A 24,632-nucleotide genomic window follows, 5' to 3' on the forward strand; every position below is an offset into this window, starting at 1 on the left:
CAGTATTTTAAAGCAATCTACGGAGTCGTGGAAAGACTCATTTGCCTCCAATGTAAATCTGTAGATAGCAAGAGTAGACCATCCCGGTGCATCAGGATAAACACGGTGGTTGACAACTAGAGCCCGGATGTTTAGGCTGTAACAGGTTAGAATGCTAATACATACTAAAACAAATAAGTATACTCCACCCGGACAACAGTGGTGCTTTGAGATTAGCATAAACATTACGGTCCCGGCCTATTAGAACCCCTACAACTTATGTTACTCTCGCTACACTATGGAAGAGCGGGTAGACGACAGTTCCTACCAGATAAGTTGGTTTGCATTCTAACCTATTACCGCCTAAACGTCCGGACTCCAGTGACAAAACACAGCAAGTCTGGACTTTATATTATAAGTTAGAAAAACTTCATACAAACGTTAGAAAACCTCAATTATTTAACACCTGCATCCCTAAACTTACAAGACTAACGTGCACAATATGTAATACGCATCTCACTTTGCAAATTGTGTTTCTTCATTACATTTTTGTTGTCCAACTCGTTGGCTGAATGGTCAGCGTACTGGCCTTCGGTTCAGAGGGTCCCGGGTTCGATTCTTGGCCGGGTCGGGGATTTTAACCTTCATTGGTTAATTCCAATGGCCCGGGGGATGGGTGTTTGTGCTGTCCCCAACATCCCTGCAACTCACACACCACACATAACACTGTCCTCCACCACAACAACACGCAGTTACCTACACATGGCAGATGCCGCCCACCCTCATTGGAGGGTCTGCCTTGCAAGGGCTGCACTCGGCTAGAAATAGCCACACGAAATTCTTATTACATTTTTGTTCATAATTTGATGTTATTTCTTTAATTTTATCAGAATGTTGTGGTCTGGAGTATAAAACTTGGAAGTCAAATCATTGACGTGTATATCAATAAACATCAATCTCGGAAATTTAAGCTTTCACTCCTAACTTGGTGTATTAACATTGGACTTTTGCCGTGTCCAGGAAACAGGGTGAAATTGTTTAGTTTTCGCAGAAAACTTGCTAATGAATTTTTAAATTTAAGAATGCTGTTTTCCTGCTATTTGGTTTACGTCGCACCGACACAGATAGATCTTACGGCGACGATGGGACAGGAAAGTCCTAGGAATGGGAAGGAAGCGGCCGTGGCCTTAATTAAAGTACAGTCCCAGCATTTGCCTGGTGTCAAAATGGGAAAACACGGAAAACCATCTTCAGGGTTTCCGACAGTGGAGTTCGAACCCACTATCCCACGGATGCGAGCTCACAGCTGCGCGCTCCTAACCGCACGGTAAATAATGCTGTCTTCCTCGTCAACAGTTGTTCTGAAGACACAGAGCAAAGTTCTCTGCGAAAGGAAAAGAATTGCACTTTGTTTTTTCTGACTAAGAAGAATCCCAAAAGCTTTTTATCGTGTCTACAGTTACGCACCCTGAAAGTCTCGATATAAATATTAACAATTTTTTTCTAAGAAAAAGTATATTGAAACTAACTTCTTGCCATTGAAGAAACTATTCATGTGTGTCATATGCCAGGTTTACAGTAACTAAGAGAAATCTGTGTTATAGACCACCATAGAACAAGCTGGTTTGTACTCTCATTCTCCTGGCGGAAATCCTCCTCGCGTTAGCCCTGATAGTTCTACTCCACTTGATCCACGAGCTGGTGGGCACGCACTTGGTTCTCAAACAGCTTCTCTGTGTGTGTCAGATTGGCATAATTTATGGCATGCTCACCTACTTGGATATCCAAGTGGACACGAGACGGAGATCTATTCACCTGTCGGTATACAAGCATACGAACTCCTGTCATAGTGTCTGCGAAGTAAATTATCTTCGCCTTTGAACTGTACTTCCTGGGCTCTATCGAATTATAGTGGGGATGCATTACAATTACGGTAAATAAATCGATGGCGTGAAGGTACACTTTGTAATCAGGTTGATCTAAAATTCCTTCTTCAAATCATCTGCGTTCAATTACACTAGTATGGAAATGAGAGGTGATACAAATGGAAATATTCTTAGTTTAAATTCATAGAAAATAAATGTCAAAGAAAATACGCTGGAAGCCTGACAAAAACCTAACTGATCCAGTTTCTCATAAATGTTCCAAGCGTCATCCGCAATGTCAACCGGAAAAACAAATCATGACTTGCAAGACTAGGAATATAGGCCTACTTCCCTGAAGGTCTGATACTTTAGGAAACCCAATATACTCTGCTGTAAAATACATTGAATTTTACAGAAAGAATTATGGCTATTCTTACATTATGTTATGCTTTACCGAGCACCATCATGTTGTCGCGGAATCCAAGAATTTCCCGGAACAGTAGTTGGGATTAGCCGGCGCAGAGAAAAATACCATGACAGTTTGAATAATACTTCCTGTTCCGGTAAGTCAGCAACGTATTTAAGTTCGAGTGAGGGGGATGAGCTCTCCGCGAGTTCGTTAATAGTTAATCTGCTAGTACATTGACCGCGAGTTGTAACAGGCAGTAATCTTCCAAAGAGATCAGCGAACATTGCAGTTAAAGAGCTTAACTATTTTACTTTAACTGGGACAGCGTCGTCACGTTAAAAACGCTCTGCAAGAGTGCGAATGAAAATTACTTTATGAAAGTTGAAAGAATGTTATCAGATACACGCATGCGTGCAACGGAGCGCATTAATAACGTGAGCTATGGGATAACACACAAGAACTCCGCATCTGAGTTACACTTACATGAAGGAAAAAGACCAACAGTAGGCCACCCACATAAATTTCACACAATTTTATTACACAACTTAACTGCAATATAGTGGCTCTCGGATGGAACAATAATCGTTGCCTTGTGGAGTGTACTTTTGAAGAACTAAAGGATAACATTGTGATTGATGCAGAAAATTTCAAATTGCCTTCAGAATGTTAAATATATCAAGCAGAACTCTATGCTATTCATCAGGCACTTGAATGGATTAAGATTCACAACTGCAATGCACGAAATTTGGGCGATTCTTAGACTGCTCGAAAGCAATTCAAGAGAAATATAATTTACATGCGATTGCTGTTAATATAAGATCACATGTATTAGACTACAACAAGCATATCTGCATAAAATAGGTACGAGATCATAACGGCACATAAGGGAGAGAGGGAGCTGATGAACTTACCAAAGAAGCCGTGACCTCTTCCGACTCTCTGTTAATATATGACAAGTGCCTTCTGGCATGTGCGAATAAAACTATCTACGGATAACTAGCTCAAGAGGTCATCTGAAAAGAAATTTTTTCTTTCCGAAGATCCAAAATAACCTTTAATGTAGATTACTAAGACAGGCCATATTACAACATAGTTTATCTCAGGACACGGAAAATCGAGGAGCTGGGTGGAATAACGACTTAACTGCAAAAACATGGTTCTGAGGTACTGAGGTTGAAAGATTTTCTTTAGAACTCCATATTCTGTGAGTTATAGTATGTAAATCAAACGTCTTTCTTAAGTCATTATTCCATACAGGTACCATAAGATACAGAATATCATTATAACAGTCCGACTCGTTGGCTGAACGGTCAGCGTACTGGCCTTCGGTTCAGAGGGTCCCGGGTTCGATTCCCGGCCGGGTCGGGGATTTTAACCTTAATTGGTTAATTCCAATGGCACGGGGGCTGGGTGTATGTGCTGTCTTCATCATCATTTCATCCTCATCACGACGCGCAGGTCACCTACGGGTGTCGAATAGAAAGACCTGCACCTGGCGAGCCGAACTTGTCTTCGGACACTCCCGGCACTAAAAGCCATACGCCATTTCATCATTATAACAACACATTCATTAAGTGAAATTGACTGAAATAAATATTACTTTATTATTATTATTATTATTATTATTATTATTATTATTATTATTATCATCATCATCATTTCCCATTTGTGAAGCTCATGGGGAATTTTGTGTTGATCATTTGCATTGGCACTTAATATAGTTCCTGCTTCGCGACAGAACTCACACGTGTCGGCTCTGGACTTACGGAAAACAAAAGGGCTATTCTCTCTGAAGAAACGATGGTAGGTCTCGAATTTCATCTTGGGACTTTCCCCTGGCTCTTCAAAATAATGTTGCTGACAGCATCTGCATAATTTAACAACATTAAGGTCAGGGTTGCAAAGTACTTGCACTCAGATTTCTTCTGACCCTACAGGGCGAGTTGGCCGTGCGGTTAGGGGCGCGCAGCTGTGAGGTTACATCTGGGAGGTAGTGGGTTCGAACCACACTGTCAGCAGCTCTGAAAATGGTTTTCCATGGTTTCCCATTTTCACACCAGCCAAATGCTGGGGCCCTACCTTAATTAAGGCCACGGCCGCTTCCTTCCCACTCCTAGGCCTTACCTATAGCACCATCGCCATAAAACCTACCTGTGTTGGTGCGGCGTAAAAGAGATTGTCCGTGTCTCTTCTGTCCATAATGCGAAATCTTCGAAGGAAAGAAATCCCACTGTATTTTCACATTATTCCGAAAATCAGTGTTAATTTTGTGGGTCCAATTTCGATGTTGTATTCTTTTGTTCTTCAACATAAAACTCTCCTGCATTTACTGCTTTCATTCGACCATCGCTAATCTGCAGAACTTGTAAAAGAAACTATTTCCATCCACTTTCACGTGATATACATGAGCATTCCTTCTTTTTTTGCCCGGCTTCTTTTCTCTTGTCTTTCTTGGACACACATCTTTGACCTATAAGTCCTAAGAGCATTATATCTCATGGGGAACTTTATGTTGATCATTTGCATTGAAAATTAAGATAGTTCCTGCTTCGCGACAGAACTCACACGTGTCGGTTGTGGGCTTACGGTAAGCATAAGGGCTATTCTCTCTGAAGACACGATGGTAGGTCTCATACTTCATCTACAGTCCAAAAGTTGTTGGAAAAATCTTCCTGATTTTAAGTATTCCTTGAGGGAAACATTTCTTGGGACAGCACTTCTTGGAAACTACGAACATCTTACCTTTGACCGTTCTCCCAGTTACTGCAAAGACATACATAACTTTCCAGAGTTCCTTTCGTTTTTGGCAACTTCTTTCTTCCATTTCCCTCTATGCATTTGTCTCTTAACGTCACCAATTAGTACTGCACACTCGTTTGATGAATGTGAATTACAGCTACTGGTGTTGTACCCATCATTTTCTTCAGAATTTTCAGCCATCGCCACACTCAGTATTCAAAGTAAAATGCCGTGAATATAATGGTCTACTTCACACAAATAAAATCCTTTGCACTGGTTTTAACATAACACACAATAATTTTAACTCTCCAAGAAACACAACACACGAATCGTGGGTGATTGGCTGGAGCCGGTAGTCCCTAAGCTGTTCACGCGAGCCCGCGCGCTGTATGGAACAAGTGCTTAGCCGACTGCGATGTTATGTAGGAGCTATTGAGTTAATACTTTCTAGGTCAACAAACAGAACACGGAGAATATTATTTGTGCAATAATTGGAAAAACTGCCTAACGTACATTGAGTCGTTATTCCACCCAACTCCTCAATTTGGGTCATATATCGAGAGGTATAGATTGAATATCTAGAAACCCTACATGTGAAATGCCACAAACTGTTTAACATCTTTTATTTGATTGTCTCATTATTGAAAGACGTAGATATGAATTAGTAATTCACTGAAATATGTGTTATATACAATATCAAACGCCTAGTTTCAGAGAAGTTGCTGTTAGAATCCATTTGGAATGTTTTTCGATTTTATTTACAAGTTCTCCGAGTTTTACTTGTTTATTTGTTATTTCATGTATTAGTCTTAAATATGTTAACTTTAGCCCTAATATACTTAAATATTCTTAAATTATGCGTTGTGATTACATAACCAGTAATTAAAGCATGAAAAAGATTTGTAAGTTATAGTATGTTCATGATGATGATGATGATGATGATGATGATGATGATGATAAACCAAACCCCATGGCGCAACAGCTCCGAAGGTCCATGGCTTACCAAGCGACCGCTGCTCAGCCCGAAGGCCTGCAGCACGACGGATCCTCTCGGCCGTTATTCTTGGCTGTCTAGACCGTGGTCGCTATCTCACCGTAAGATATCTCCTTAACTGTAATCACGTTGGCTGAGTGAACGTCGAACGAGCCCTCAGATCCAGGTAAAAATCCCTGACCTGGCCGGAAATCGAACCCGAGGCTTCCGGGTAAGAGGCAGGCACGCTACCCCTAAACCACGGTGCCGACGATGATGATGGTTATTATTATTATTATTATTATTATTATTATTATTATTGATCCCGGATGTTTAGACAGTACTAGGTTAGAATGAAAACTACTCTGTACAGCAGGGGGTGTCGTTTAGTTCGTCCTTTCGAAATGTAACCAGAGTAAAATAAAGTTTTTAGAATTTCACGACGCAGAGCCCCTAATATTTATGCAAATCTCATAGAATAAATGTTGTCCGGGCTAGAATATACTTGTTATTTGGTTCAGAAAGTTCGCGTTCTAATCTAGCACTGCCTAAATACTCATGTGCTAATTATTAATAATGAAAATAATAACAGTAACAATTTAGGTGTTCTAAGTGGGTCACAAGAGAGAAATGCTGACAGTAGTAGACAGCCTGGTCTTTGCAGAAGACATGCATGGCACTGATCGCTGATGCGGGGATGAATTCAATTGTTTCAGAAGACAGGCGGCCAAAGCAGGACTCCGAGTGTCATTAAAGAATACAAAGTACTTCATCAACATTTGACAGGCTAACAGACAAGAGGGTAAAAAATTAACCCTATCGAGAATTGTAAGCATCTCGGCGACTAGATTGAATCCAGCTGGTCACAGAAAACAACCCTCTCCGCGATATTTCACAACCTCGAACCGGCCTATCAACTGATAAAATTCGTTCGGTCACACTGAGTTCAGTCAGTGACAGCAATTCCCTCTTTGGTAGCTTGAACGAGGTCTTGAAGTGTACAATGAACAGGCCATATCTGACACTTCTACATGTGTGGGGTAGTTCACCTCCCCCCCTCCCCAACCGCAAAGTTATGTATGATTTCCTAAATACCCTCACTTCTTGAGGTTATCCCTAGAGCCATGCTAAGTGGCTCAGACGGTTGAGGCGCTGGCCTTACCCCAACTTGGCACGTTCGATCCTGGCTCAATCCGGTGGTATTTGAAGGTGCTCAAATACGTCAGCCTAGTGTCGGTAAACTTACTGTCACGTAAAATGACTCCTGAGAGACTAAATTCCGGCACTTCGGTGTCACCAAAAACAGTACAATTAGTTAGTGGGACGTAAAGCCATTATTATTATTATTATTATTATTATTATTATTATTATTATTATTATTATTATTATTATTATTTCTCCTTAGATAATCTATAACCACTTTTCACACGATTCAGTGACCTCCAAGGAGCCCAGCGGAGCTGAGCTGATGTCCAACAGGTGGTGATTCATTAAGTACCATCCATTCCAAAATGGTTTGTATTGTTGTTCGGCTCAGGTCTCGGCGTGTTGTTGCTGGTGATTTGTTTAAAGTGGTAGAGACGTCGGGAATCACTTTTTTCTTGATCTTAATCTTTTACGAGGCAAACGAAGTCCAAGTGGAGAGTTATTCCTGTTGTTATCGGTTTATCCTCTCGTATCTTACCGTCACTTCACTCCGAATGTCAGAGAGAACAATACTAGTCAGGCAGTGAAGTTTATCAACAGGGGTTGCGTTCAGTCTTATGATTTTCAGAAAGAAAAGTACTCCCCGGTCGGAGAAAAGGAATGATCTACACAGGAAAAGATGCACGAATACTGGAAAAAGGTCAAGGCACAAGAGTATAAACAAGCATGATCAGAATTGGGCCTGTGAACGAATTTGGACTTACACCACGGTATAATTGTTAACATGAATCCGTGCGATGAGGTTGTCATTTCTTGACTGGTCTCCTTGCATCTGTCTCTTGTCACAGACCAGAACATTCTGTAGCTTCCATGGAAGTCTGTGGCAGTGGTGTTGCAATAGCAGTTTCTGACCAATGAGGAAGGGAATTGAGAACTAATTCATGTCTTTTGTGCCTCTACTGCACCACCTTCGGTTTTTTAACTTCCTTTCAACCACGAAACCTTTATGGTGCTATTTGATGGTGCAAGCAGCCTTCTGGTTGACAAGCAGACAGACAGACAGACAGACAGACTGACAGACCCCATAGTCCGTCAGTATCATAAATGTCCATTGTGTGACAGGTATAGTGTGGAACCGGGACATTGCGGAGAAATACAAATAATACTGTAATCAGTGTATTACACATAAATTCTGACACAGGCGGTGAGGACAAGGACACAGCTGTGAGCTTGCTTCCGGAAGGTAGTGGGTTCGAAACCACAAAGTCGGCAGCCCTGTAGACAGTTTTTCACCGTTTCCCATTTCCACACCAGTCAAATGCTGCGGCCGCTTCCTTCCCACTCCTAGCCCTTTCCTGTCCTATCCTCGCCGTAAGACCTGTCTGTATCGGTGCGCCGTAAAGTCAATTATAAAAAGAGAAGGTGGTTCCCTAAAGTACAAGGCAAGATAGAGGCCAGTAAGCTGAAATGGTATGAATACATGATGAGAATCGAGGAGGAGAGAGTTTCAAAGTGAGTGTTTATCGAGAAAATAATACAAAGAAGACAACGGGGACGGCTCAGAAAGAGGTGAATAGATGCGGTGAAAGAGTATAGAGAAGAGAGGAGTAAAAGTAGAAAAACTATTGGAGGAAAGAAGGGAGTGGTGGAGAGGTAGAAAACTGTGGAGGTCGTTGATTCACAACACCATCAAGAATATTGGAAACGGGAAATGAAGAAGATGAAGAAAAATAAGACTGTGTCATATGACTTCTCTGGACCTACCAAACATACACATAAGAATACCAATCCATATGGCACAACAGCCCGAAAGGGTATGGCGTACCACGTGATCGCTGCGTCGTGTGGTCAGCACGACGAATTCTTTCAATCCCTGTTCCTTGCTTTCTAGACCGGGGCCGCTATCTGGCCGTCAGATGGTTCCTCAATTATAATTACATAGGCTGAGGGTACTTCGAACCAACCCTCAGTTCCAAGTAGAAATCCCTGACGTAGACGGGAATTGAACCCATGGCCTTCGGGTGACAAGCAGGCACGCTATCGAGGGTGACTTTCATGTCTACTACTTCTACCTTATTAATAAGATATCCTGTGTCCACCCAGCTTTCACTCGCGTAAAACAAATTTGGTCTGGAAACAAACCGATGTAAAGATAGTTTCGTCTGGGAGCTGACTTCCTTCTTCCACAATAATGTTCATCGCAACTACGAACTCACTGAATTAGCTTTATTGCACCTGATTCAATCTGACCATCCTGAAATAATACACATCCTAAACAACTGAAGTTATAACATTGAGAGGGAAATCCAAAGTTCTAGTCTTCAAGGGAGCTGCTCAATGCTGAAAACATCCTACGCGTAAAGCTACGAATTTTAGGTAAATAAAATGTAATTAATTATTTATTTTTAATACTTATAATCCATTTATTAAACATCTTTGTTCGACCGATTATGCTAGCAGTTTGCCTTTTTTACCACTAGGAGTGGTTATGCGAGTCAATACATTTTTCACCTAATCTCTTATAACCACATTCGGTGTGGATATCTTTCAAGAACTGAAGAAATGCCTGTTGGTATTGAACCAAGGAACACATTACAGAAAGAATTATGTAAATAAGTTAATTTGGCTAGAATATGAATAAAAAGAATGCGAGTAATGAAACCAGCGATATTGTGTTTTTTATTCCAGAACTGCTTTTAGGTTGGAAGTGATTTCGAAATTTGATTGTACAGTTTGACAGAGCTCTCTATGACTCACAATTTGAAACCTTTTCGCTCTCTTTATCCCTTCAACTTTCGGTGCAATTGAGGAATTTGCTTAAGAGGATACGGAGCCGCCTATCTTACCAATGTTAAATTTGTTTAATTCATGTTCCTTTTTCTCAGGATATAATAATGTTCCTAAAATTAAATTTATGTCACGTTTTATTCAAACCTTACTTGACATACTGACGGAGCGTTTTTGTAATTGGACTTAAGGGGACTCAGATACAAATTTTATTTAAACAGTCAGTAAGTAGAATTATTTTTTCCTAAATAAACTTCCAAATCTCAAACAGTTTTATATAAATCAGGAAATCCCTCCGTTAAAATGTTAACCATTATGAGACAAATTCATGATGAAAATTACACAGCTCTGTGATAAATAGTCACCTAGGAAAAGGAACATACATTTGAAAAAATTGGAACTGAGAAAACTGCAGTTAAAACTTTCCGCACATATGATTTTCTCATTGTTAGCGCAAGTTTAAATTAAAATTGTGGCAACTTTTAAAGGTTAATCTATAATGTATTATACATCATTTTAAAGAGCAGACTTCAGAGATTCATAAAATTAAGAAAACAAAAAATGATATTTTTGACCATTTTAACCGTTCCGTATCCCCTTAATTTTACATTTTTCGTAGTAGTGGGACCTCTACTTTGTCAGCTAAGAAATTTTTTCAATACTAATACCGTAATTCTGTCAACAAACTCAGGTGGTGTAATACTGAGTAAACACTCTATATGTAGCCCAAATCACGTTCAAAGGCGTGCCGTGTGTTAACAATGGGCTGCTCCTCTCCGGATGTTACTACAGCTGCGAGGGGTAATACAACGCCATGGTTAGTACGAGCCATTGTACGCTCCTGTGAATAGGAGGTAAATCTATTCTAACATTCTACAGAATGTTAGCTTCCGCTCTTTTCCTCTTTCGTGTCGTTTCATTCAGTCAACTAGAAAATATAAGTTCGGCTTGAAATGTTATATTTTGAATTTTTTTTCTCATACATTGAGTTGAGAGACCCTTCGTGGCTCACTCGGTAGCGCGCCGGTATCTCGTGGTTCAAATTCCGGTCACTCCATGTGAGATTTGTGCTGAACAAAGCGGAAGTGGGACAGGATTTTCTCCGATCATTCCGGCTTTTCCTGCCATCTGTTATTCCGGAAACACTCCCCAATATCATACCATTTCATCTGTCAGTTATTAATCATTGCCCCAGGAGTGCGATAAGCTGCACGAGCCGGCACAGTTCCTACCCTCTCCGGCAGATGGGGCTTCATTGCTGACCGGGATGAATGACTGGAAACAGGCTGCGGATTTCTCACATTGAGTTAGGACTCAAGGACGATAATATCAGTTGAATTGTCTACAGTTTTTAGTGTATGTTACTATATTAAGACAGTGACATGACAAAGCTGTAACTTGTAAATAAGGAATCCGTGCTTTTCAGTGTCAAATTAGTTAATGTAACACAGTTGCTGAAGGCAACGGACGGTAGCAATTAGGTACAGAAAAACTCAATATATTACTAAAGTGACAGTGGGGGACTAATACATTCATTATTAGTAGAGTCCGAATTTTTATGCACTTATAGGTTAGAATGCAAATTTACTGAGGCCAGTAGAAAATATAGTCTACCTTCACAACGACTATGTTACGGTGTTTGCATACACATTAGGGGAACGGCCCATCAGAACCCCTGTAATCTACGTTACTCTTGCTACATTATGGAAGAGCGGGTGGCCGACACTTCCTACTGTTAGTGCATAAAAATCCGGGCTTTAATTCTCAGTGTTGAAAACATTTCTTAACAGAAAATATGGGTCACCATACTATGAAAAACGTAAAATTAAATATTTTCCTCAATTGTGTGGAGAACTGAAGGGCTAAAAGGCCCGGGAAGGTTTCAAATTATGAGTCTTGGATAGCTATATCAAACTAAAAATCAAATTTTGAACATAATTTCCTCAACTCAGTTCCGGAAAAACAGCATATAATCACTTGTTTCCTTACTCGTTTTCTTTTTCATTCAAATACTAGCCAAATTAGCTTATTTACATGATTCTTTCAGTAATGTGTTCCTTTGTTCATTACCCTCAGACTTTTTCTGAGTTTTGAAAAATATCCACACCGAATGTAGTTTTAAGGGTTTTAGTGAAACTCTGCATTGACTCACATTAGTGCTCGTAGTGGTACAAAAATGCAAACTGCTAATATAATCGAGCAGATAACGATGGTAAAGAAAAGGATTTAAATTTTCAGGAATAACTAAAGAATATATTCTCATACTTTATTGTATTTTTTTAACCTGAAATTCTTAGGTGAAGTCCCTGGGATGTTTTTAACATTCAATAGCTTGCCTGAAGAACTAGAACTCTGGATTTTTGTTCATAGTCAGTTCATAATCAACGACTAGTTTACGCAACATAAACAATATTGTTCTTACAGGGTGGTATGAATGTTAGAGGGTTGGTCACATTGATTGATAATTTGAAAAAGTGTAATTCGATATCCCGCACCGTTATCATTTCATAAGCTGCTGAAGTTAACAAAGCAGAGCGAATTGAAACGTGCTATAAGAGGCGGTGTTGCTAAATCAGCATCAAACACGAACACACCGTGGGTTGTAATGGTAGCGTACTTGTTTTGGCTCGATCCTGTCAGCTAGGAGTCACGTGTTCAAATCCCTCTGCTAGAGACTGATGCTGTCAAGCCGGTTTTAAGCCGCGAGGAGATTTAGCAACACCGCCGACTTCTGCGTCTGATAAAATAACAACAGCACGAGATACTCTGAAAATTGTTTATCAGTATGACCAACATTCTAACGCTCATATACATGGTTCAAGCTTTTCCACCACACAGCAGATAGACAAGAATGTATTAGACGTGATCATACAAAAAAGTTTGGAAGTTAAGACTGGAAAGATAAGGGTAAAAGGGAACGGAGAAAACGAGAGAACAGTGGATGTATGATGTACGATGAAGAGGTGGCTTAAAAGAGATTTAACCCTCATAATCGCGTCCGGTATTAAATTACCCCATCTCCTGTGAAACGACTGCCACGTTTTTCTATCACTGATTATATCATGGGCTGCTGTGTTCCTTTCAAGGACGCTGTGTTACCCTGCCCAGTTATTTCTCATAAATCTTTGGACGTCGGTACGTTGTCAGTAGTGAAAAAAAAAACTGATTGAGCTTACATCTTACGCCATGCGTGAAATTCAATTGGCAAAATCGTGGTTTGTCAATTTCCATTCCCGCGTGAGAAGAAATCAATAGCTATGTTGTTTATGTTAACAGAAACCTTGAAAATATTCTCCCTAGAAGAATCTTCTTAAGATCAATTGAAATTGAATTGGTGGAATCTCAGATAGCCTTTGAAGCAACATAGACGAGTTTCCCTCGCAATATCAGCGATAAAGTCTTGCGAATGAGTTCAAGGGATAAAGAAAAAATTCCTAGAGTTTTCCTATGCCACTTCTGAAAAAAAAACACCAGCATCACATGGACGATGTCCTGGAAATTGGGACAGGGAAAGCAGAAACTCTTGTCTGCTGTGTGAGAAGTGTACCTGTCAAGACCATTTCAATACCGTGTGTGAACAATTCCTCAACCTAAAGTAAGTAATACAGACTAAAATTCAGTACTCAAACCGTAATGATGTGTGATCGATTTTCATAGTTGTACTTCTTACGACTGGATGAACTCAAGCGTTATTATGGACTGTTTTTGTCTGCATTGAAGTTATGTAGGGTATCTAGTTTCTGTATTGTGTATTTATTAATGGATATACCAGGAATTATTTCAATTGTGTTTTCTTCATTTATGGGATCCTTATTTAGAAACAGCATGAAAAGGACAATTTTATTTTTACGTTCTGATAAATTTTCGCGAATTAATGGGGTATTACTTTACCCCGCGCAAGCACTGGTTTAGCAAAACGGCTGCATTGTAAACCTTTCATAAACAGTTAAACATTATTTGTAAAGACGTTCCCCACATAAATGTTATGTCCACTACGTCATCAAGATCGTATGCTTAGTACGAGGTGGTTCACCTGCAGCTAATACTGCTGTTCACATTACTTGATAAATCAGATTGGTAGAACATAATGGGCTACAGGCCATGCGCGTCCTACTAGATTATGAACGGGCCTGTAAACATTTCACCGCCACAGATTTGATCCCTGTCCGTCATATGCCCGTCACACGTCTCGGTCACAGGAAATTTCTGTCTCGTTCGCTATAATTCTATTCTAAACTGAACCACACGTAAAATAATTACGACACGTGACAGACAGGTGGTGTGCTGTTACGAGAATTATTTAGTAGTTTACGGTTCACTGAACGAAATTTGGCCGGGCTGAGTGGCTCAGACGGTTGAGGCGCTGGCCTTCTAGCCCCAACTTGGCAGGTTCGATCCTGGCTCAGTCCGGTGGTATTTGGAGGTGCTCAAATACGCCAGCCTCGTGTCGGTAGATTTACTGGCACGTAAAAGAACTCCTGCGGGACAAAATTCCGGCACCTCGGCGACTCCGAAAGCCGTAAAAGAGTAGTTAGTGGGACGTAAAGCCAATAACATTATTATTATTATTATGAACGAAATTTGTAGGGATCGGAGTTGTATGAAATTATATTAGCTAGGATACAGTAATGTCGTCTGCACCGCAGAAAAACACATGTGATTGCAAAGTTGCATAACCGCTAGGGGCATGGTCTTTAGAATCCCAACTATTCATACAAGTATCGTTATGAATAGAGCCTGGAGGTTTAGGCTATACTCGATTAGAATGCATCATACTGTAGCAAATAACAAGTATACTTTACCCAGACAAAAATTGTGCTGTGAGATTTGTATAAACAGTAGGGTCCTGTCAGGTTAGAACCCCTACAATTCATGTTACTCTCGCTACACCATTGAAGAGCGGGTAGACTACACGTCCTGACAGGTAAGTTGGTTTGTATCCTGACATATCACTGCCTAAACATCCGGAATCTGGTTATGAACGTTATAAGCAGCTTTGAGTACACTTTGAGCTATTTAAATATGTACACACAACCTTACAACAACTGACCGCCAAGGAAAATGATTTTGCAGTTAATGGGATTCCAGGTAATATCTCCTCGGCCACCGCCTATCGATACTTCATGAATATCCTCGCATTTAGAGAAGATGTACAATAAAATATTATTGGTGGCCATTTTTTGCAGATTGAGTGTTCATTATTTAACTTGCTACTGCATAGATTTCCGCTTTATGGTAAATACTGACAACTGAGCTTGGAATATGCCTCGCGACCGAGCTCGATAGCTGCAGTCGCTTAAGTGCGCCAGTATCCAGTATTCGGGAGATAGCAGGTTCGAACCCCACTGTCGGCAGCCCTGAAAATGGTTTTCCGTGGTTTCCCATTTTCACACCAGGCAAATGCTGGGGCTGTACCTCAATTAAGGCCACGGCCGCTTCCTTCCCACTCCTAGCCCTTCCCTGTCCCACCGTTGCCATAAGACCTATCTGAGTCGGTGCGACGTAAAGCAACTAGCAAAAAAATATGCCTCGTGGCAGGCAACCACACACACACATCTGTGAGCTGTACTGTGCTTAAACAGTTAGTATCTTTCTTCTTGTGTTTAGGATTTTGCATGTTGGTACAGGATCTTCTTTGAACTTGTAGGTGCCTGATTAACTGCATCGGTTTTGTTGTAGATAAATTATTTTCACAGCTTGATGTATAATAATAATTTCCCGAGATGGATAAAACTAATCACGCAACGAAGGATATATACATATAAAAGCAAACCTCTGTATCCAAGAATGCTAAATTGAGACACCACAAAAAGTGAATCCTCACAGGAGCTTGATAGACAACAGTGTGTGTGCATATATTCTCAGGTAAAAGAATAAGAAAAAAGGGACAGGAAATCTTCAGGATACTCATGCGACCTATCTTTTCGAATGGCATTTATGCAAATCATTCAAAATAGGTCATGCTTTTTAAGAAAGTGGTATAAGATTCTATGGTCACCTGCACAGAATCGACTAAGACAGATTTTAGAAAACGAAATTTTGAACACTGTGAAAAAAAGAACAACGTTCTTTAAAGAAGCCGAAGAATATTTGGAACTGCTCACATTAATAAAAAATAACAATCGTAAACAGAAAAGGAAATGGAATGGGGAAGCAATATTTGATCGTAAGTTTCTAGAGAAAGCCGGGAAGAATTTAGTCAGTAAATGGACGGAAGAAATAAAACACAGGAAAAGGATGAAGTGTTGGGAAGACAAGAAGGAGAGAAATGTTTCCTAGGATGGCTTAATCGAACGAATGAATGAATGAATGAATGAATGAATATAATAACATATGGCCTCAATAACCTGTGCAGGTATTTTGCTACGACGTAATTTACGCTATGGGAGTGTCAATTTCTGCTGTATTCTTCTGAATGGAGATGGCCAAGTTTTACGTAAATACAAGTTCTAGAGCGAGCAATAAAAGTGTCACCAGGGATATTTTACACGTCGTAAAAGGTACGGAATTTTCTCAGCCCTTCAAGAATCCCATTGCCTCTGCCGGGCTCGAGACCGAGAACTTGGTATACGGAAACCAACATGCTGACTAATCGACAGTATCCCGCCAGGTTCTACTACCAATACCACGGGCTCATACCCTCCAAGAAGAGAGACAGATTTATGAACGCCATGTAAAAAGCCCAGTCGTTATTCCCTGACGGTATATAGAAGTTCCCCAGTGATATTTTGGTGCTTTCCCGAAAGAAATTCTAACTCATCCTTATCCATTCCTCTGCTACCTGGTAGAAGATAACGGAACATTCAAATTGACAAACAGGCATCCTATGAATGCTAAATCAAGGAATCTACACATGTCAGCAGATTATATTATTATTAGAGTCCGGATGTTTAGGCAGTAATAGATTAGAATGCAAACCATCTTACTTGGTAGGAACTGTCGTCTACCCGCTGTTCCGTAATGTACCCACAGTGCCATATGTTTTAGTCCGGCACCCTAATGTTTATGCAAATCTCATAGCCGAACTGTTGTCTGGGTAGAGTAGACTTGTTATTTGTTTTAGTATGTTTGCATTCTAACGTATTACAGCATAAACATCCGGATTGGAATTATTATTGTTATCCCATATGAGCAATATTACGATAATCAAACATAATATCAAACACAGAATTGGATAAATGTTTTCAAAGTCATTTACTCTTTGTAAATATCGGATATTTCAAATTTTTGCGTAATTCACTACTATTGTTTTTATATCGAAGAACGAATTAACACCTTTCCAATATTATTTCGGGAGAGAACTTTCACTGTTTTCATTTATTTATTATTTATTTATTTATTTATTTATTTATTTATTTATTCACGAAGCACAAGATACAGCTACACTGTGCAAATTTCGCTTACACTGTCAACAGACTAATTAACAAATCTAAACTTTCATGATGAAATATAACAAACATAACAAAAGATAACCTGATAAGGTATAAAGTTTACTAATAACAACTTTTCAAGTCGAAAGCTATGAGAACGTCCATGTTCATAGCCAAGTCGTCATGGGTCAAAATGGTGGTATAACACTTCACAATCAACTTATATTTAAGGGACTGAAATGAAATGTCGTATGGCTTTTAGTGCCGGGATATCCCAGGACGGGTTCGGCTCGCCAGGTGCAGGTCTTTCTATTTGACACCCGTAGGCGACCTGCGCGTCGTGATGAGGATGAAATGATGATGAAGACAACACATACACCCAGCCCCCGTGCCATTGGAATTAACCAATTAAGGTTAAAATCCCCGACTCGGCCGGGAATCGAACCCGGGACCCTCTGAACCGAAGGCCAGTACGCTGACCGTTCAGCCAACGAGTCGGACGTTTAAGGGACTATTTAGCCCTGTCTCGAATGTACTTTTACTTGATGCTATATTAAGCTCTGGTCTCCCATTAATATTGTTGAAGAGAGTTGGGAGGCGGATTAGGAAAGATCGTTGAAGTATTGAGTGCTGAATGTGGGGAATATGGAGAAGGTCGTTGGCTCGGTGTAGCGGGAAGGAACACGGGGAGAAACGAGGGAGACAAGATGTTCTTATCGGTAATCCCTATTTAAGATCCCGTGGAGTAAACTGAGGTCAGCTACCTGTCGCCTGCTGTGTAGCGGTCACACATGTATTGCCGTTAATACCTGCTGCGTATACAGGTTTCTGAACTTTGGGTTTCTTTTCCTAACAATTGCAGCAAAGAAGGACAATGCTCTGTCCAACTGTTTAATATTGGAGGGGGAGGCTGTTGTCAAAATCGCAGAGCAGTAATTCAAGGGAGGTTGAATGATCGTGAGGAAGAAGTAACGAAGTGCAGTGGGGTCAAAATTTCTGTGAAGTGGTAGAGAATGTCTGGAAATTTCATAGCCTTGGTTGTATGTGTTGCCATGTGGTCCTTGAATTGTTATTTTGTATCGAATATTACACCTTAGTCACGCTGTTGCGTAACTACAGTGATGGGCTTGTCAAATAACCTGATGCGGAACAGAAACAACTACCAATGGGCTGACGGAAAGCTGCGTGTGCTGCCATAGCCCACCACAACAGCGAGCAATGGTGGCTTTTAGGTTTCTTTGGATTCAACAAAACCACCTCACCTGTTAATGCTTATTATTAATACGTTAAATGTGAAGCTTTCAGTATAATAGATTAGGGTTAACAGACGCGTGTCTAAAAATTATGAGCGAAATAGAACGTGGAAGGTTTATATTTTCAGTATTTTGTTAACGATGTAAGTTGTCATAGTAAGTAACAGAACTGTATACTATCCATACACATATATGCATTATTCGATCCTGTAGTATAGTTTAGATTAATAGCATAGAGAATTAGAGCCTCCGTGTTCAGACGGCAGCGCGTCGGCCTCTCACCGCTGGATACCGTGGTTCAAATCCCGGTCACTCCATTTGTGCTGGACAAAGCGGAGGCGGGACAGGCTTATCTCCGGGCACTCCGGTTTTCCCTGTCATCTTTCATTCCAGCAACACTTTCCATTCTCATTTCATAGCATCTATCATTCATTAATAAATCGCTTTGGGAGTGGCAACCCCATCGTACTAACAGCCTATATCTGCTTCATTCATCACATCCCTGACCCGGTCAATGACTGGAAAACAGGTTGTAGGTTTTCATTTTCAGCATAGACAATTATTTTGAAACGCAAAGCTGAAATTCCACATAAAGTTCTACACCTTCTTGCACGTACAGTTGAGCTATTTGTTTCCTAGTTGCTTTACGCCGCACCGACACAGACAGGTCTTATGGCGACGATGGGACTGGGAATAGCTAGGAGTGGGAAGGAAGCGGCCATGGCCTTAATTAAGATACACACCGGGCGAGTTGGCCGTGCGCGTAGAGGCGCGCGGCTGTGAGTTTGCATCCGGGGGATAGTAGGTTCGAATTCCACTATCGGCAGCCCTGAAAATGGTTTTCCGTGGTTTCCCATTTTCACAACAGGCAAATGCTGGGGCTGTACCTTAATTAAGGCCACGGCCGCTTCCTTCCAACTCCTAAGCCTTTCCTATCCCATCGTCGCCATAAGACCTATCTGTGTCGGCGCGACGTAAAGCCCCTAGCAAAAAATTAAGATACATCCCCAGCATTTGCCTGGTGTGAAAATGGGAAACCACGGAAACCATTTTCAGGGCTGCCGATAGTGGGGTTCGAACCTACTACCTCCCGGATATTGGATACAACAGTTGAGTGCACATAATCTAGTCTATATATAAACAGTAGTTTATGTTCGTAGTAGAATGTTACAACGTCTCTGATCCCCCCAAGGACTGTCCATTATTTGGTTCTGGAAGTACCCTTGCATTGATTTGCTGCATATCCTTAACATTGGTTTGTCGAGTGCAAAAATGTTAAAACAGCTAGAAGATTTATAAGCTGGAAAGAAACTAAAATTCATATTCACTCACTCATCTTCGTTTAATTATATGTCCTGGAGTTTGCTAAAAGGAGTTGGAAGAAATTAATTTAATTCATTTCATGCAGTGCATAATACACACTAATGCAGATCGGAGTCTCACTTACCTTAATATCGTTCCGCGAAAGATCTGAAAAAAAGAAGGGGGAAATAAATTAGTCATTTACATCAGAAAAAATACCATGCTTAGAGCATACATATGTTCACTGGTGATTAGGTAAATTGGGAACCAAACTGCATGTTTCTAGTATTCATAAGCAGATGCAATATGACGTTGGAAATAGAAACATAACGAAACTTTTCATGCAGTAGTAGTTGTAATTGAAGAAGCAATGGACAAGCAGAGCGAGAAATGGTATTCAGCTCGCCAATAATGTGAACTCATAACAGAAAGATGGAAAGTGCCAATAATATTACTCAACAAATTGGTACCTACTGTGTTTGAGGATGGTTTAAAACAGTCATCAATATTTGCAAATTGTTCCACATTTGCTTACATCTGCTATGATTCGGATGTCAACAGCCATGTAACGATACAGGGTGTGAATCATATAATTAGAGTCCGTATGTTTAGGCTGTAATAGGATAGAATGCAAAAAAACTAAAGCAAATAACAAGTATACTGTACACATACAACAGCTCTGCTAAGAGATTGGCATAAACAATAGAGTCCCGGCCTATCAGAACCCCTAAGCCCGGCTCCATAGCTAAGCGTGCTGACCTTTGGTCCAGAGGGTCCCGGGTTCGATTCCCGGCCGTGTCGGTGTTTTTAACTTTAATTTCAATGGCCCGGGGATGTGTGTGTGTGTGTGTGTGTGTGTGTGTGTGTGTGTGGCGTATTCAGCATTAGAAATCATCCCAGCGAGGACCCTCATCTTCACAGACATTCAGGTCGCCTAATAGGCCGTGTACAAGAACAAGACCCGCACCAGGCTCTCCGGAGGGTACACACCATTATTTAGAACCCCTGAATATGTATTTTACTCTCGCAACAATGCGCAAGAGCGGGTAGCCGACAGTTCCTACAAGGTAAGTTGATTTGCATTCTAACCTATGACTGCGAAAAGATCCGAACTCTGTATAAAATATACTGGTACCTAACTTGCTTTGGCTGTCGAAATAAAAAATGTAGCGCTCAGAACAGTAAGATACCTGTAAAAGAAGGAACAATTTATAAGTAAAATGATAACGTTTCTCTCTATGAGAACATACTCAGATTTTATCAATTCAGTTTGAACCATGCCTATACACGTGAAATATCGTTTACCTTGCGTGAACTTGTCAAACATTGTGAATTTCGGGACCTAGGTATATGTAAGTCGAAAACGAAGGGTATTACATACCAAAAAATTGAACGAAGGACTTGTAGAGTCAATGAAGAAGAGAAAAATAGAATTTTACGATTTTCGCCTACGTATAGTGTCGAGAAAGATTGACCCGAAAGCTCTTGAGACATTTCCAAGGGAAAAGGATTGTTCCCAGGTGCTTTATGGAGATACATACCGATATGGAGAAAATTGGCATTAGTAAGGAAGACATTAAAATAGGAGCCACTTCCAACTATTATTTTGAGACTTCACAGGCTTCCAAGGAGAACTGGAAAATAAATATTTAAAAGTGTTTTAGGAGATATAAATCAGGAGATAAGCCAACGAATAAAGATGTATTGGCAGAAGATCAAAGACAGTGAAGGGAATAGGTGATCCGGGAACCCGTCGTTGTTACCTCGTGGTCTACACTGGCCAAAATCGAAGAGAAGAATAAGATTGTGAAATGGTGACGTTATGAACAAGCGAGAGAAGTCGTGGATGCTGAATCACGTAACTGACACTTTTATAAAATTTGAGAATTTTTCTCTACTTATCATATAATAAAACGACAGGTCTGAGTGTGTTTTGTGGAAGAGAGAAATAGCAAAGTAAAATATTTGATATCGATATCTCACTAGCCTGTTTCTTGCCGTAACGACCTCTCGAAGCAGCCAGGTAGCTCCACTCACCGTCTTTTGTTTTCCTCGCAGTGAGCTGTCATTACGGGAAGCGCAGCGGGCAAGACGGGACGGACGGGTGATTATAACTTCTAATGGAGTGTTTCCGAAAACTCGCATTATATGTTTTTTTAAAAACAGGTCCAACTAGCGCAGGGAGATGGAATAAAGAAGTGGAAGAATAAACGATCAAAAGAGTAACAAGCAGTTAAACAAACTTGTAATTGCTCAAACGTTCCACTTTTAATTACCAGTATTTGTGTTACCAGACAGTGTATGAACTATTAGTGTATACCAGATACTCTTCTCATGTCAGGAATGTTCCGTGTGGGAGTTCACTCAGTTTTAGTTTGATGATTAATTTTATAGCATGCTTAGTTTTTACGGCAACAGTACTTTGTACGATACTTGTCGAGAAGCAACCAGTGTTATAACGATGTGTTTGTTGACCTTTTAAGTTTCCCAGAATATCAATGTATGACATATTTGGTGCTACATGTAGTTAATTTGTTGTAATTCAAAATAGAATCGATATTTTTAGAAAGTAAATACTGTATTATAACAGGTAATTGAAGTACAGATTACGTTTACGTATGTCATAAATATCCTTTTGAGTAATTTTTCATAATCAGGAACAATCAGACTTTAGCAAGCATTTCTTGGACTCCAAGTCAGTGATGAATTCGAGGATCACTTCTCATTAATATCCTCACTTCTACGTACATGTTTCACATCTGTTTCACCTCGCTTCAATTTACGTCTCTTGCTATTATATAATTTTACTATTCACTTTAAATTTCTTTCTATGACTAAACGGAATGACATTGTATCGTAATATTTTATTGGAGTTTTCCTGAGTATTAAATATATCGCATTTCTCTTCAAGCCACGGAGATAATATCGCTAAGGAGGGGTTTCATTATTTTAGTATCGACTACATTTGAGGAATAATTCTCTCTTTCCAGGCAAACAATAATTTAGATTCGAAATAGACTTTCAACGTTTTAAATCGTGTTCATTGCATAAAGCACGTACCAGAGAGATGTTAAATGGTGACCAAAAACGGCCAGCTGTACACTAGTGGGATCAGAAAACAAAACACATTCGCTCTTTCCACTTGAACTATACTTGTGACAATTTGTCGAGCAGAAGGTGTCATCAAGCCCGATCTTCCGTAATGTAACAAGAGTAACAAATGTAAGGGGTTCTAAGAAGCCACGCCCCTAATGTGCATGCAAACCTCAGAGCAGAACTGTTGTCCGGGTAGAATATACTTGTTACTGGCTACAATCAGTCTAAGCTATCACTGTCTCAATAATATCCGAGACCAGTGCTGCTTTACTTATTCAACGAGCCGACTTCTGGCCTTCGAAATCTCAATGTACCAGAGAATGTTAAAGAATCCATCGGTAGATCAAGTCACCAGTGAGGGGGGTAATGTGTCCAGGGTGAAGTATTTGCCCTCGCAAAATGAAGAAAGGAATCTGTTTCCCTCAAATCGTCTAAAGTGACAAATAGAGCCTGATTAAATTTATGACAGAAGGTAAGATAGGACTAACAAGGAGATCACCCTTCAAGTAGAACTACCGACTGTGGTTCAACAATCACGACAAAGTAACCCTTACACGGGAAGCATGAATTGGGGAATCTTATTCTACGATTATACCCCTGAATTTTAGGTAATAATAGGATAGATTGTAAACTAATTTGCCTAGTAGGATGTGTTGTCTAGCCTGTTCTTTCGTAATGTAGCAAGAGTTAGGCCGCGGGCATACGGAGGGCGCTTCGCGTAGTGTGTCGCGTGTTGCTCAACGTAGGTGACTAGTGCTTTGTTCCTAAGCCGGGTATTCACACCATCCACGCTCTGCCGCGCAGTACGCCTAACTTAAAGCTAAGCGAAGTGTTGGTTAATTGCTCCGCGTTACTTGGCTGTTTCTGAAGCTATGGAAGAAAAAATTATTCGTGCAGCGTTTCAAAGAGAAGAAATATTGAACCCCAGACAAAAGAAAATGACAAAAATATAACCGTTTTAAAAATAAGTGGATTTAGGTATCTACCGCAGTTGACAAAGACAGCAGGTTTTATCGCATTCCTACAGTAAATATATACAGTAATATTACTTGTATTGTCGTATTTTACTGGGCTTCACATTGTGACAGGGTGAAATTGTGCGTGACTTTTAGTGCCGGGAGTGTCCGAGGACAGGTTCGCCTTGCCAGGTGCAGGTCTTTTGAATTGACTCCCGTAGGTGACCTGCATCGTGATGAGGATGAAATAATAAGGAAGCCGACATTAGATTGTTACCACCCTAAAACGCCCCGCGCCAAACCAAGCCTAGCACACGGCGTAGAGATATCGGAGTGAACAGGAAGCACCCCTTGCTCTATGCATAGCACTTCACGCTACACGCTCGTTGTGCACGAGGCTTAACAAACGCTAGAGGTTCCAATAGACCGGCACCCTGGAGTTTAAACAAATCTCAAATCAGAAGTGATGTCCGGGCCAGAGTATGCTTGATATTCGCTATAAAATCCTGAACATCTGAGCTCTACTAAAAAGATGTATAGACAGTCACGCACCTTCATTGAACATTCGAACCCATCATCTCACCATTCCATCCCGTTATTTAACTTTCACCATATACCTCACACCCTCAGCAATCAATGCCAATCAAAAAACGAATCACGCACCTTACCTTACACTCAGTGGGTTGATCTATTATTATGAAAAACGTTAATACACTCACTATTAGATAGTCACAGTCTATGAACGCTGCATGTGGTG

Source organism: Anabrus simplex, chromosome X (genome assembly GCF_040414725.1).
Source record: "Anabrus simplex isolate iqAnaSimp1 chromosome X, ASM4041472v1, whole genome shotgun sequence".
NCBI lineage: Eukaryota > Metazoa > Arthropoda > Insecta > Orthoptera > Tettigoniidae > Anabrus > Anabrus simplex.